The 12,897-nt window shown below is 40.3% G+C and overlaps 1 non-coding gene across 1 annotated transcript; it reads left to right on the top strand.

Moving 5' to 3' along the window:
• The first annotated feature begins 10,053 nt into the window (after positions 1 to 10,053).
• Positions 10,054 to 10,126, top strand: TRNAK-UUU (transfer RNA lysine (anticodon UUU)). Its single transcript has one exon. It is a non-coding gene; the product is annotated as a tRNA-Lys (tRNA).
• The last annotated feature ends 2,771 nt before the right edge of the window (positions 10,127 to 12,897 follow it).

The raw sequence follows: 12,897 nt of genomic DNA, 5'->3' as shown, positions 1-12,897 counted from the left end.
AGTGAGCTTTGTCAAAGTTCACCCCATTCAGTCTGAGAAATGATAATTAATGGATTTTGTCCCATTGTCCTGTCGGAAGGCCTAGGGGCCTACTTGAAACAGGCATTCTTCATAGAAGAAGTCTGTTTACTGAACCTTGATAATAGTCCAGCATTTTCAAAAGGAAATTCAAAAGAGAAAAGAAAATTCTGTTGAATGGAGGAAAGATGAAACTATTGACAATGTGAAAGTGCAAGCATCAGAAAAGACCTCAATACTGGAAGTTATTCACAGATTAAAAAAAATACTTTTATACAAGATAAGAAAAATGGTGATGCCTCAGGCCTTCTGCCAGAAGAGTCCTGAGTGGATGTATCTTTTTTTTCCATAGGGAACTTTTGTGAGAATGTGAACTTTATGAATTTGACACTTCTGAATTATATTCACTGTCATTTGAAAAAGAATGAGTTCCAGCTAATTTTGGAGCATACAGAGTATTGCTTTGCTAACACCATTCATCAGAAGGGGACTTTATCCCTTAAAATCTCAGAATGGATTGACCATTTCCTTAATAAAGACTTTCAAATTTTTACTAAATTAAAAATTATAATTTGCACCAAATACCACCTCCTATTTTTTGAAGAATTTGCTAGATAAATTATGAAAGTATATATGCAAAGTAAATACAGTTCCTTCTAATTTGATTATAATGGTTTTGCATATCCCCTTCCTGGATCACTGCCTTGTCAGGCATAGGGGTTTGTGTAACTCAGTGAAGCTATGGGCCATGCTATGCAGAGCCTCCCAAGACAGATGGGTCACAGTGGAGAGTTCTGACAAAATGTGGCCCACTGGAGGAGGAAATGGCAAACCACTCCAATATTCTGGCTGAGAGAACCCCATGAACTGTATAAAAAGCACAGATATTTTAAAATGACCACTTGGGCAGATAATAACTGTAGTTATGACCTACAGAGAGGGCAGCTCTCTTGGAGCCAGTCTTTAAAAGGCAAAACTCTTATCTATTCACTAAAGTGGGACTTTAATTAGAAAACCACTTGGTGGGACTTCCCTGGCCATCCAGTGGTTAAGACACCACGCTTCCCCTGCAAGGGGCACAGATTCAATTCCTGGTCAGGGAACTAAGATACTGCATGCTGCACAGTGACACCAGAAAATAGAGAAAAACAACAATTACAGCACGAAAACCAAAACCCAAACAAACAAAACAACCAACCATGTGGTTAGCCTGATGGTAGCGGCTGAATATTCTTGAAAACTACATTTATTTTTAAAATAACTTATATAGCTCTGACTTACTTAGTTAAAAGGTATTTAACCTCTTTCTCTCTTAGCTCTAATGCATTGTTTCCCCAATGCTTTGTTTTTTTTTTCCATGGACGCTAGCATCTTAGGAGATTTTCCATAAATGTATCACGGTGTAGAAGAAAAACAGTCCCACAATGAAATACAAATGGTGAGCAATCCCATGTCACACTATTCTTTTAGAGATTCACACTGCACTGAGGGCTAAAGAAGCTCTGATAAGTCCTTCACTTAAAGGCTAATCAGGGGACCTCCTTGGTGGTCCATTGGCTAAGACTCCAACTCCCAATGCAAGGGGCCCAGGTTCAATCCCTGGTCAGGGAACTAGATCCCATGTAATGCAAGTAAGTCCTGGTGCAGCCAAATAAATAATGGCTAGTCAATTTTATTTAATCACAAAACTATATCCCATACCCCTTCACTATTTTCTAGCAGCACTTTACCTCATATCTAGTTCCACCTGGATGGTGGCAGCAACCCCAACACTGATTTCCCCACTTCTGTCCAGGCCCCCTGCTATCACACGGCCAATAGTGCCATTTAAAAATACAAATTGAATCTATAAAGCCATCCAGTGGTTCTATTGCTTGTATTTCAGATAAAACTATATATTTACTAGCACTTCAAGAACCTACCTCAGTTGGGCTGCATGACCAGAGTATCTCACCTGTTGGGTCCGTATCAGACTGGGAATTTGCATTTCTGGGATGACACGGGCCCACACTTTGAGAACTACTTTCCCGAATGATCAGGTCCCTCTTCACATCTCTGACCTGGCCCCCTGAACTCTACCCCCTGTCATTAGACTCCAGCCATAGTGACCTTTCAGCAACATTTCCTCCTGAAATCTCTTGCCTCCTGAAGTCTCAGCATGGCTTGTCCCTGTCTTCAGATTGTAAGAAGAATATCAGATCTTCAGACACACATTTCCTGACTCCTCTTTCTAAATGCTCTTTCCTATCAGAGCCAGGAGCAGTTGATCTTTTCATATCATCCTGTTTTATGATGTTTATAGAATTTGTAACCCTCGCTGATGTTCTATATTCTTGTCAATCTCACTACAATATAATTCCTGTGACAGCAGGGACTTTGTCTCTCTGCTATGCCTTTAAGGCTTAACTTGGACATAGAGCTTTATTTTCAAAGTACATTTATTAGCAGATTACAGGAGACACGTCCTTTAGAAAAGAGTTTGGGAATTGTTGACTATCTTTGTTGGGAAAATAGTGCTTCAACTTAAGATAGGTAACTGTAAATGTAGGGTATAGTCCAAAAAAATCACCATCAACCACTATAGAATTCAGAGGTCCCCAAGACCACCCTCACATTAGATGGTTTGCTGTGGACTGCAAGGAGATCCAACCAATCCATTCTAAAGGAGATCAGCCCTGGGTGTTCTTTGTAAGGACTGATGCTAAAGCTGAAACTCCAATACTTTGGCCACCCCATGCGAAGAGTTGACTCATTGGAAAAGACTCTGATGCTGGGAGGGATTGGGGACAGGAGGAGAAGGGGACGACAGAGGATGAGATGGCTGGATGGCATCACCGACTCGATGCATGTGAGTTTGAGAGAACTCCGGGAGTTGGTGATGGACAGGGAGGCCTGGCGTGCTGCGATTCATGGGGTCGCAAAGAGTCGGACACGACTGAGCGACTGAACTGAACTGAAGGACTTGAAACACATTGAAAGCTGTTACACTGACAGTCATGTTTTGCCTCATTGAAAGGATCTAGATTAAAACCAGTCAAGAGGGGAATTCCCTGGCAGTCCAGTGGTGGGGACTCCGTGCTTCCACTGCAGGGGCACAGGTTTGATTCCTGGTCAGAGAACTAAGATCCCTCAAGCCCCACAGTACTGCAAAAAAAAAAAAAAAGAAAAAAAAATCAGCCAGAAGGAAAAGTGCCTAGGACAGAGTCCAGGGACATTCCAAATATGGATCTTCCAATCCTCCAGTTATTCCAGTTATCCCTTTTCCATGAGTTACAGACAGCAATGATTCCTCCCAATGAAGATACGGATCAGCATACATGGGGCATTGTTGACCAGGGAGTTCACTCTCATCTTGACATTCAGAATTTTTACTGGAGCTTGACCATGTAAACTCGGTTAACCTTCCATGTGGCTAAGTCTCCAACTCTTCCAGAAGTAGAGCAGATTCCACCATAAACAGTTGGCTGCCAGTGGCCCAAGCCCCCTTTTATCAGGTAGGACATTGCACAAATCTAAACATGACTTCCCAGGAGCCAAGGACAAAAACCAGAAACGGGGGAAATAAGGTTAATTCTTTATTACACAGGTGCTCAACAAACTGAGTGATAATGTATTTGTCTTTTCACCATACAGAAACCCCTTTAAGAAAATTGACTACCAACTAGCTCCTTATCTGCTCATCTGTTTATTCATCTGTTTATTCATTTACTTCATGCTAAACTTATTATGTGCTAAATTAATATCCTTTTCCTCAATGAATTAAGAGTCTTCTATAAAGGAAATATGAGATTTTTAAAGCTGTACAGGGACTGAGCAACAAACCAGGACAGGGGTGAAAAGAGGTAGCCAAAGCATTGTGCAACTATATCTTCCAAATGGTGTAGAATTTGAGATCTTAGTTTATTATCCATGAAACAAAGCAAGGGAACTATGTGGTTGATATTGCAATAGTGTCTACCACCTCTAATTCATGCACACCTCCCTGTGACCACCCTCTTTTAATTTATTATTTTGTATTTTTAATGCTGTTGGGCTGTACCCTGCAGGCCTACAAGCCCTGGATTTTCCCAGCTTCAAGCCAGAAGAAAGAGCCTGGAGTCAGCAACAGAGACCTCAGTGGTTTAATGGAAGGGGAATCTTATATGTCTGAAGCAAGGTGCTGGAGCAACACCCCACAGTGTGGAGAAAAGAGCAGGACAGGGTGACAGTCTCTCTGGGGCTGGGAAGGTCACCAGTTATAAGGGGAATTATTAACACTTCAGGTTGCCTCACTGGTTACCAGGGAAACCAACAGAGGAGCACGCCCGTCATCTCCCCCTTGATAAAAACAATCACTTAGCTGGGGTGTAAGAGGATCAGTCAGGTGGGGAGGGAGGGGTAAAGAGGGTGTTTGTCAGGCAGGGGTTTACAGAGAGCAAGAGAACAGCCACCTGGAGGGGCCTGACCATACCAATGGCTTCTATCCATGTACCCATCTATCTATCCGTCCATCCATCCATCCATCCATATCTATGTACAGGAAAGTACATGAAATCATAACTATAAAGCTTGATAAATTATCAAAAAATGAACACAGCAGTAAACCATCACCTCAAACAAGAACAAGAACATGACTGGTACTCCAGAAGCCTCCTCCATATTCCTTCTAATTTCTACCTTGTTCCTCCTGTCTCCCATCAGTACCCCATAAATGAGTTTTGCCTGTTCTTGAACAGCCAAACAATGGAAATAGAGCAAATATATTATTTTGTTTGTAGATTCATTGGCTTAATATTACAGTGAACACGTCCATCCATGCTATTGTATTTGACTGGCCCATTCCTTCTCGTTGGTGTATAGTATTCTATAGAATGAATGCATGTCATTGTATTACTTTGCTGCTATCAGTATTCTTTCGTAGATATTTTGATGCATACACAGAACATAAAATTTCCTAGGGATAGATGAGGATGTGGAGACACTGACTCACAGGGTTTGATTGCGTCCAAATTTAATAGATATCGCCAAAACATTTGATAAAGTAGGTGGACATATTTTTTAATCCTGCTAGTAGTACATAAGGGTTCTGATGTTCCATTTCCTCATAAATTCTTGGTGTTGTCAATGTTTTTCATTTTAGACTTTCTGCTAGATATGTGATAGTATCTTCTCGTTTTTATTTAAAGTCTTCCTTTTAAAAATTAAAATTGAGCAACGTTTTTTCTATTTTTGACTATTTGAATAATCCTTTTGGTTTTTTTAAGGTGTTTATTAAAACCTTCTTGTGATATTTTATATCGGTTTGCTGGTCTTTTGTTACAGAATTTTAGGAATCCTTTCTGTATTTAGAATTCTACTTGGTAGTATATCTGCAGATATTACCTTTGAAGGATCACACTGGCTACACTGAAGCAGGATAAAATGAAGGCAGGGGACCCAGTTATGGTGCAGACGCTCCCAAACTTCTCACAGTAGGAGTATTTTATCCCTTGGTTCACAAACCTATATATGAATTTTTAGAGAAGCTTTATTTATAATTGCCAAAAATTGGAAGTAGCCAAGATGTCTTCTATAGCTGAATCAATAAACAAACAGTGAAACACCAATACAATGGGATATTATTTGGCAATAATAAGAAACTCAGTACCAAGCCATGAAAAGACACAGAAGAAACATCAATGTAGTACTAGGTAATGTGTAATGCTAGGTGAGTGAATAGGTTTAAGTGAGTACATGAATCAAAGGTCTGAAACACGAATTTCAGCTCTGAAAATTCTACATACTGTATGATTCCAACTAAATGACATTTCTGGAAAAGGTAAATATATGAGACTATTAAAAGGGCTTCCCAGATGGTGCTGGTGGTAAAGAACCCGCCTGCCAATTCAGGAGACATAAGAGACACAGGTTCAATCCCTGCGTTGGGAAGATTCCAACTAAATGACATTCTGGAAAAGGTAAAAATATGAGACAATTAAAAAATGAGTGCTTATTAAGACTTGAGGTGGGAACGGGGGAAATGAATAGGTGGGAACATGGGCAATTTTTAGGTGAGTGACACTATTCTGTATGATACTGCCAAGTTACAAGTAATTTATCATTACTTATGAGTATGAGATCTTATTTTAATTTTTTTGTAAGAGGGTTTAACCTCCCCCCTTCCACCCATACAGGCTCTTCTGCCTATACCTAATGGTAACAAGCTGGTGTATGTCCGTTTATTAGTTTTTCCAAACTTATATCATCATATGCCAATATGCATAGGGCCTTCCTCATTGTTAAGTTAGGATCGTATTTCTCATATGTATACAACTCTACAACTAGTTTGGAACCGTGCCATAATTAATTCTGCCATTTCTCCAGAAACAAAAAACCACACTAGACATAGTTTTTATCTCTCTACATGTAATAAACATATTCCTTATATATTATTATTCTGCACAGTTCTTTTCTTCTATTTTTTGCTGTACCATTTAGCATACAGGATCTTACTCTTTTGGATAGTTATAAATTGGAATCAAGATTGCTCCAGGCACCAATGCAAATTTTTTGTTTCTTCTATTTTTGCCCATGAGGCATGGCATGCGGGATCTTAGTTCTCGATCGGGGATGGAACCCATGCCCACTGCAGTGGAAGTTAATGTCCTAACTACCGGACCACCAGGGAAGTTACAGCAACATAATTGTTACTTCATGCACCAACGAAGACATTATGTAAAAGCAGTATAGCCTTCCTGGTTCCCACTATCCTTAACTCTAATATGGAAGATATTAATAACATCAAGTATTTTTCTTTTAAGATAATCCGTCCATGTCAAAGCTCAACCTGCATTGAACATAACACATTATGCATTGTTTTCCAATTGCATGCCCAAACATATAATACTTCAACTTTTATAAAGTGTCGCACGTCATAGAAGATGACAAAAATCTCCTCTAATTTTGTTCTTTATGTTTATCATAACCTGATGCCAAATCAATATACTGGAGTACAAAAACCCAAATGTATAAACAAGACACTGATATAAACAGAATTAAAAATCTAAATAGACTGCTAATCAATAAATCTATAAGTGTATTAAGAGATTACCACACCAAGCAGGCTTTATTCTAGGAAGGCAGAGGTAGTTTAATTTCAGCAAGTATTAAGCTATTCTAATACTTTGAGAGTTTCAAGATTAAAGGATGCCATTCAATCAGATGCCAAAAGCAGTAAAACATTCAATGTTTGTAGATAAAATTTATTACATTAGCTAAAAATAGAAGCAAATTATATATCTTAATACTACAAAGATTTTCTACTAGAAACCTAGTGAAATAAACTTTTATAATATTTTATTTATTCTGACCAAAATCAAATGAAGAGGGAGAAAGGAAAGACCTACCACAAATATATTTTTTAAACATGGCAATGGATATATTTTTTAAACATGGCAATGGAGTGTGTAATAAATAGTGAAAGTCGCTCAGTCATGTCCGACTCTTTGGGACTCCTTGGACTATAGTCCATGGAATTCTCCAGCCCAGAATACTGGACTGGGTAGCCTTTCCCTTCTCCAGGGGATCTTCCCAACCCAGGGATTGAACCCAGGTCTCCTGTATTGTAGGTGGATTCTTTACCATCTGAGCCACAAGGGAAGCCTAAGAATACTGGAGTGAGTAGCCTATCCCTTGTCTGGCGGATCTTCCAGACCCAGAATTGAACTGTGGTCTCCCGCACTGCAGGTGGATTCCTTACCAACGGAGCTATGCCCAGTGTAATAAATAGATGACAAGATAAATAGTGTACGGGCTTACTCGGTGGCCCAGTGTTTAAGAATCTGCCTTGCAATGCTGTGGACACAGGTTCGGTCCCTGGTCTAGGAAGAGCCCACGCTGTGGAGCAACTAAGGCTGTGAGCCACAGCTACTGAAGCTAGTGTGCCTAGAGCCTGTGCTCTGCTACAAGAGAAGCCACCACAATGAGAAAGCAATGCAATGAGCAGCCTGCACACTGCAACTAGAGAGCAGCCCCCATTTGCCGCAACTAGAGAAAGCCTGTGTGCAGAAATGAAGACGTCGCACAGCTAAAAATACATACATACATACATAAATCATGAAAAGATAAATAGTATATGAACAGTGGAGCAGAAAAAAGCACTCTATCACTTATTTCAATTAACATATGTTCTACATTGAAAAAAACAAAAGTTCAAGGAAGTAAGTGAAAACAAAACATCGTCGTAAAGTCCTTTCTAGGACAACAGCCATACTGGAAAAAGCAACCGGACAAATGAGCCATTTGCAGTAAAACTAAAAACTTGACCAAATCAGAAAAGCCTTAGCTATAAATGTAAAGGGTCTATCATAAAAACTAGGATACTTCAGTGAAGGACACAAGGAAAGAGCTAAATGAAAGGAAAATCAAATGTTATGCAGTAAAAACTAGGATACTTCAGTGAAGAACACAAGGAAAGAGCTAAATGAAAGGAAAGTCAAATGTTATGCAGTAAAAATGTGATCTAGGAAATAATCTAGGAAATAAAAAATAGCCCTTATTATGATAAAATTATGAGAGACAGGGTAGTCCTTTCAGATTTTAAACATACTATGATGGCATAATAATTCAGCTAATCTACTATTAGTGAAAAAATAGATCAATAGAACAGAATAGAGTTCAGAATTAGATCCATTAGTTTGTAGAGATTTCACTTCTGATGTAAGTGAAATCTCAAATTTTTGTTGGAAATATGCGAAAGTCAATAAGTATTGCTGACACAGTTACAGTACTTGTTCAAAGGCAAAAAAAGATAGAGCAATAGGGATAGAGAAAGGGGGAGAGAGAAAAAGAGGGAGAGAAAGTCAGAGAGGGAGGAAGGGATATGAAGGGTCTGGTGCCAAGAAAAGTAACACCATAAGAATAAATATGGCAGTATTAAAATATTTTATGCACATGTAACTTGATGATAGAAAAGTATTTCAAGATGCAACATCTAAAAGTCAAAAAGTAAAATGGTGACAGAAGAGACTCCACACACACCACATGAACCGCAGAAATTACCATAAGACTTTGCCACGTGACAGATGTGCCCACATGTTTGTAATGTGGATACAAAATAAAAATCCATATTTATAACCAACTAAAAGATCTCTTTTGGGAATTAAAAAGGGACATATAACATATATCAGATCAGATCAGATCAGTCGCTCAGTCATGTCTGACTCTCTGTGACCCCATGAATCACAGCACGCCAGGCCTCCCTGTCCATCACCAACTCCCGGAGTTCACTCAGATTCACGTCCATCCAGTCAGTGATGCCATCCAGCCATCTCATCCTCTGTCGTCCCTTTCTCCTCTTGCCCCCAGTTCCTCCCAGCATCAGAGTCTTTTCCAATGAGTCAACTCTTTGCATGAGGTGGCCAAAGTATTGGAGTTTCAGCTTTAGCATCAGTCCTTCCAAAGAAATCCCAGGGCTGATCTCCTTCAGAATGGAGGGACTTCCCTGGCTGTGGTTAGGACCCTGCACTTCCACTATAGGGGCAGGGTTCAATGCCTGGTTGGGGAACTAACATCTCACAAGTTGACAAAAGGGTAAAGGGAAACAGGATACCTTAAAAGCCAAAATAATTTTTAAAAAATCATTAACTTATGAAAAAATCATTACCCTATTAACACAAACCACTTCTTACCCCCATCTTTCACTTTTCACAAAGGCTTTCCTTCCCAATTTTATTTTTATTATTTATTCTCATCCAAAATACCATTCTACTTCTTTCCATATGAAATGATTATGTTGACAGTAATATATTATACATTATCTTCAGAACTTCTCTTTATCTTTCAATACATGCAGGAGAGAGAGATAGAGAGAGAGAGAGAGATTTCTATAGGTGGATCTATCTATCTATCCATCCATCCATCCATCAACACATTTTCACTGCCTTTGTCAGTTATCTATGCTAAAGTTAAGGTCACCTATTTAGGAATGAATGGGATCAGGAAAGAGAAGCCTGGCAAGCTACAGTCTACAGAGATGCAAAGAGTTGGACATGACTGAGCCACTAACACTTTCACCTTGCCCAGATGGCTCAGTCAGTAGAGCATCAGACTTTTAATCTGAAGGTCCAAGGTTCAAGTCCCTGTTTGAGCCGTCTACCATTGTGGTTTACCCTGGTGGCTCAGATGGTAAAGAATCTGCCTGCAATGCAGAAAACCCAAGTTCAATCTTTGGGTCAAGAAGATCCCCTGGTGAAGGGAATGGCTACCCACTCCAGTATTCTTACCTGGAGAATTCCATGGACAAAGGAGTCTGGTGGGCTACAGTCCATGGGGGTCACAAAAAGTCAGACACAACTGAGTGACTTTTACTTTCACTGATATTTAGGATGGAAACATTTCAACAGACATGGATGAAACGGAGAACGTGGACCTGCAAAACTTCCTTTCTCAGTAAAAGCCGCTCCTTTCTGTCATAGGAGGAATCCAGCCACATGAAGACATTCAGTGACCTTTTCCAGGGCCAAGTTCTTCACAAGAAGATACTGATTCACCTCTAAGCTAACATGTACTACTCTCCATGGTCCCTTGACATATATGTCATATAAGGTGACTTAAATCCCTGCTGAACCAGGGAGACACTTAACATTCGAGTCTAGGAGGAATGTGGAGAATACTGGTGGAAATGAGATGCTGAGGGTTTTAGACAAAAGAGTCAAAATATAGGGGGTGGATTTAAAAGTTTCTTAGTTGGTATATTGAAGCTTGAGTTCGGTAGTGTACTAAATTCAACAAGATTGAAATTCCACAACTTCTCTGGCATGCCATAGGGAAAGAATCTTAAAGATGGAAGGATATGGGAATGTTGAAATAGACTCTACACCTCAGGGGAGCTCAGATGAAACTTTTCACTAAATCAATAATAAAAAAAAATACTTTGATGAAGAGGCATTGGCATCCGTAAAAACCTCTGTTATTATTGATTATCTACCATAGTCTCTTTACTCTGAAGATACAGGGGGGATTTGGGCTTCAATTTCAACGTTATGAATTTGGGCTTTCTATTTTAGTGAGAAAACTATGACCCTGGAGGGGCAGATGCCACATGGTGGCACTTAATCACCCCTAACTAGGTGGGTGCAATTATGGCAACAATCCACAGGGGCAGAGCGTGGATCAAAGCATTTTGACTTTCAGGATGTATGAATTTCACAGAGTCCTTAGGAATGAAACAGATGGGAAACTTACTAGGCTGTCACTTATACAATCAGATCAATTCTACATCAATGGAGGGAAAACTGATTGAGTTTCTATAGTCACTGAATAAAATTGGAAAATGAATGCCTCGGAAGTATAGGGAGGAAGTACTTGGATATTCCTTTCAGAATAGGAAGAGAATGAGAATATATTTGTATAACATGAACATGCTAACAGATTGCATTCAGTGTGATGGGGGTTGTCAATATCGAGGTGGAAAAAATGACTTATCCAACAGGATTTACCCTGGGGCTTTCAGCAAGCCTCTTTCCTCAGCTATCCTAGGTTTTTCCTACTGGACTCATGAAAAAAGCAGCCACTTCAGTGGTGGCAGAGGTTCCATGTAGCATGAAACTTACATGAAATCCCCTCACCATAGCTGATCTGACTGCTGTACCTACTGAGGGTGCAAATTGCCAATGCTGCTGCTGCTGCTCTTTAGTCATTAAGTTGTGTGTGAATCTTTGCAACCTCACGGACTGTAGCCCGGCAGGATCCTCTGTCCATGGAATTCTTCAAGTAAGAAAACTGGAGTGGGTTGCCATTTCCTTCTCCAGGGAAGCTTCCTGACCCAGGGATTGAACCCGGCTCTTCTGCAATGGCAGGCAGATTCTTTACCACTGAGCCACCAGGGAAGCCCATAGCAGAGGTCAAATCCAAGCACCGATAGAGCATCATTCCCAACATTGATGGGCAGAGGGGACCAGCCAGCCACCTCATTGACACACAGGACAATTTCCATCCTGGGGAGAAAAGCAATCTGTCCTTATAGAAATAGATACATTTTCTGAATGCAAATTTGTCTTCCTTGTCCTAGATTTTTCCATCAGGTCATCTTAGACTGACAGAATGACTTATTCACACACTATTTTTCAATGGTGGAGAACTTCATTTTACATGAAAGTAGGTGATGGGCTCAGATATGTAGATGACACCACCCTTATGGCAGAAAGTGAAGAGGAACTAAAAAGCCTCTTGATGAAAGTGAAAGAGGAGAGTGAAAAAGTTGGCTTAAAGCTCAATGTTCAGAAAACAAAGATCATGGCATCTGGTCCCATCACTTCATGGCAAATAGATGGGGAAACAGTGGAAACAGTGTCAGACTATTTTGGGGGCTCCAAAATCACTGCAGATGGTGATTGCAGCCATGAAGTTAAAAGACGCTTGCTCCTTGGAAGGAAAGTTATGACCAACCTAGGTAGCATATTCAAAAGCAGAGACATTACTTTGCCAACAAAGGTCTGCCTAGTCAAGGCTATGGTTTTTCCAGTGGTCATGTATGGATGTGAGAGTTGGACTGTGAAGAAAGCTGAGCACTGAAGAATTGATGCTTTTGAACTGTGGTGTTGGAAAAGACTCTTGAGAGTCCCTTGGACTGCAAGGAGATCCAACCAGTCCATTCTAAAGGAGATAAGTCCTGGGTGTTCATTGGAACGACTGATGCTGAAGCTGAAACTCCAATACTTTGGCCACCTTTTGCGAAGAGTTGACTCATTGGAAAAGACCCTGATGCTGGGAGAGATTGGGGGCAGGAGGAGAAGGGGACGACAGAGGATGAGATGGCTGGATGGCATCACCAACTCGATGGACATGAGTTTGGGTAAACTCTGGGAGTTGGTGATGGCCAGGGAGGCCTGGTGTGCTGTGATTCATGGGGTCACAAAGAGT

Source organism: Bos mutus, chromosome 22 (genome assembly GCF_027580195.1).
Source record: "Bos mutus isolate GX-2022 chromosome 22, NWIPB_WYAK_1.1, whole genome shotgun sequence".
Taxonomy (NCBI): domain Eukaryota; kingdom Metazoa; phylum Chordata; class Mammalia; order Artiodactyla; family Bovidae; genus Bos; species Bos mutus.
Note: the sequence above shows the minus strand (reverse complement) of the source record. Positions and strands in the feature narration are given on the sequence as shown.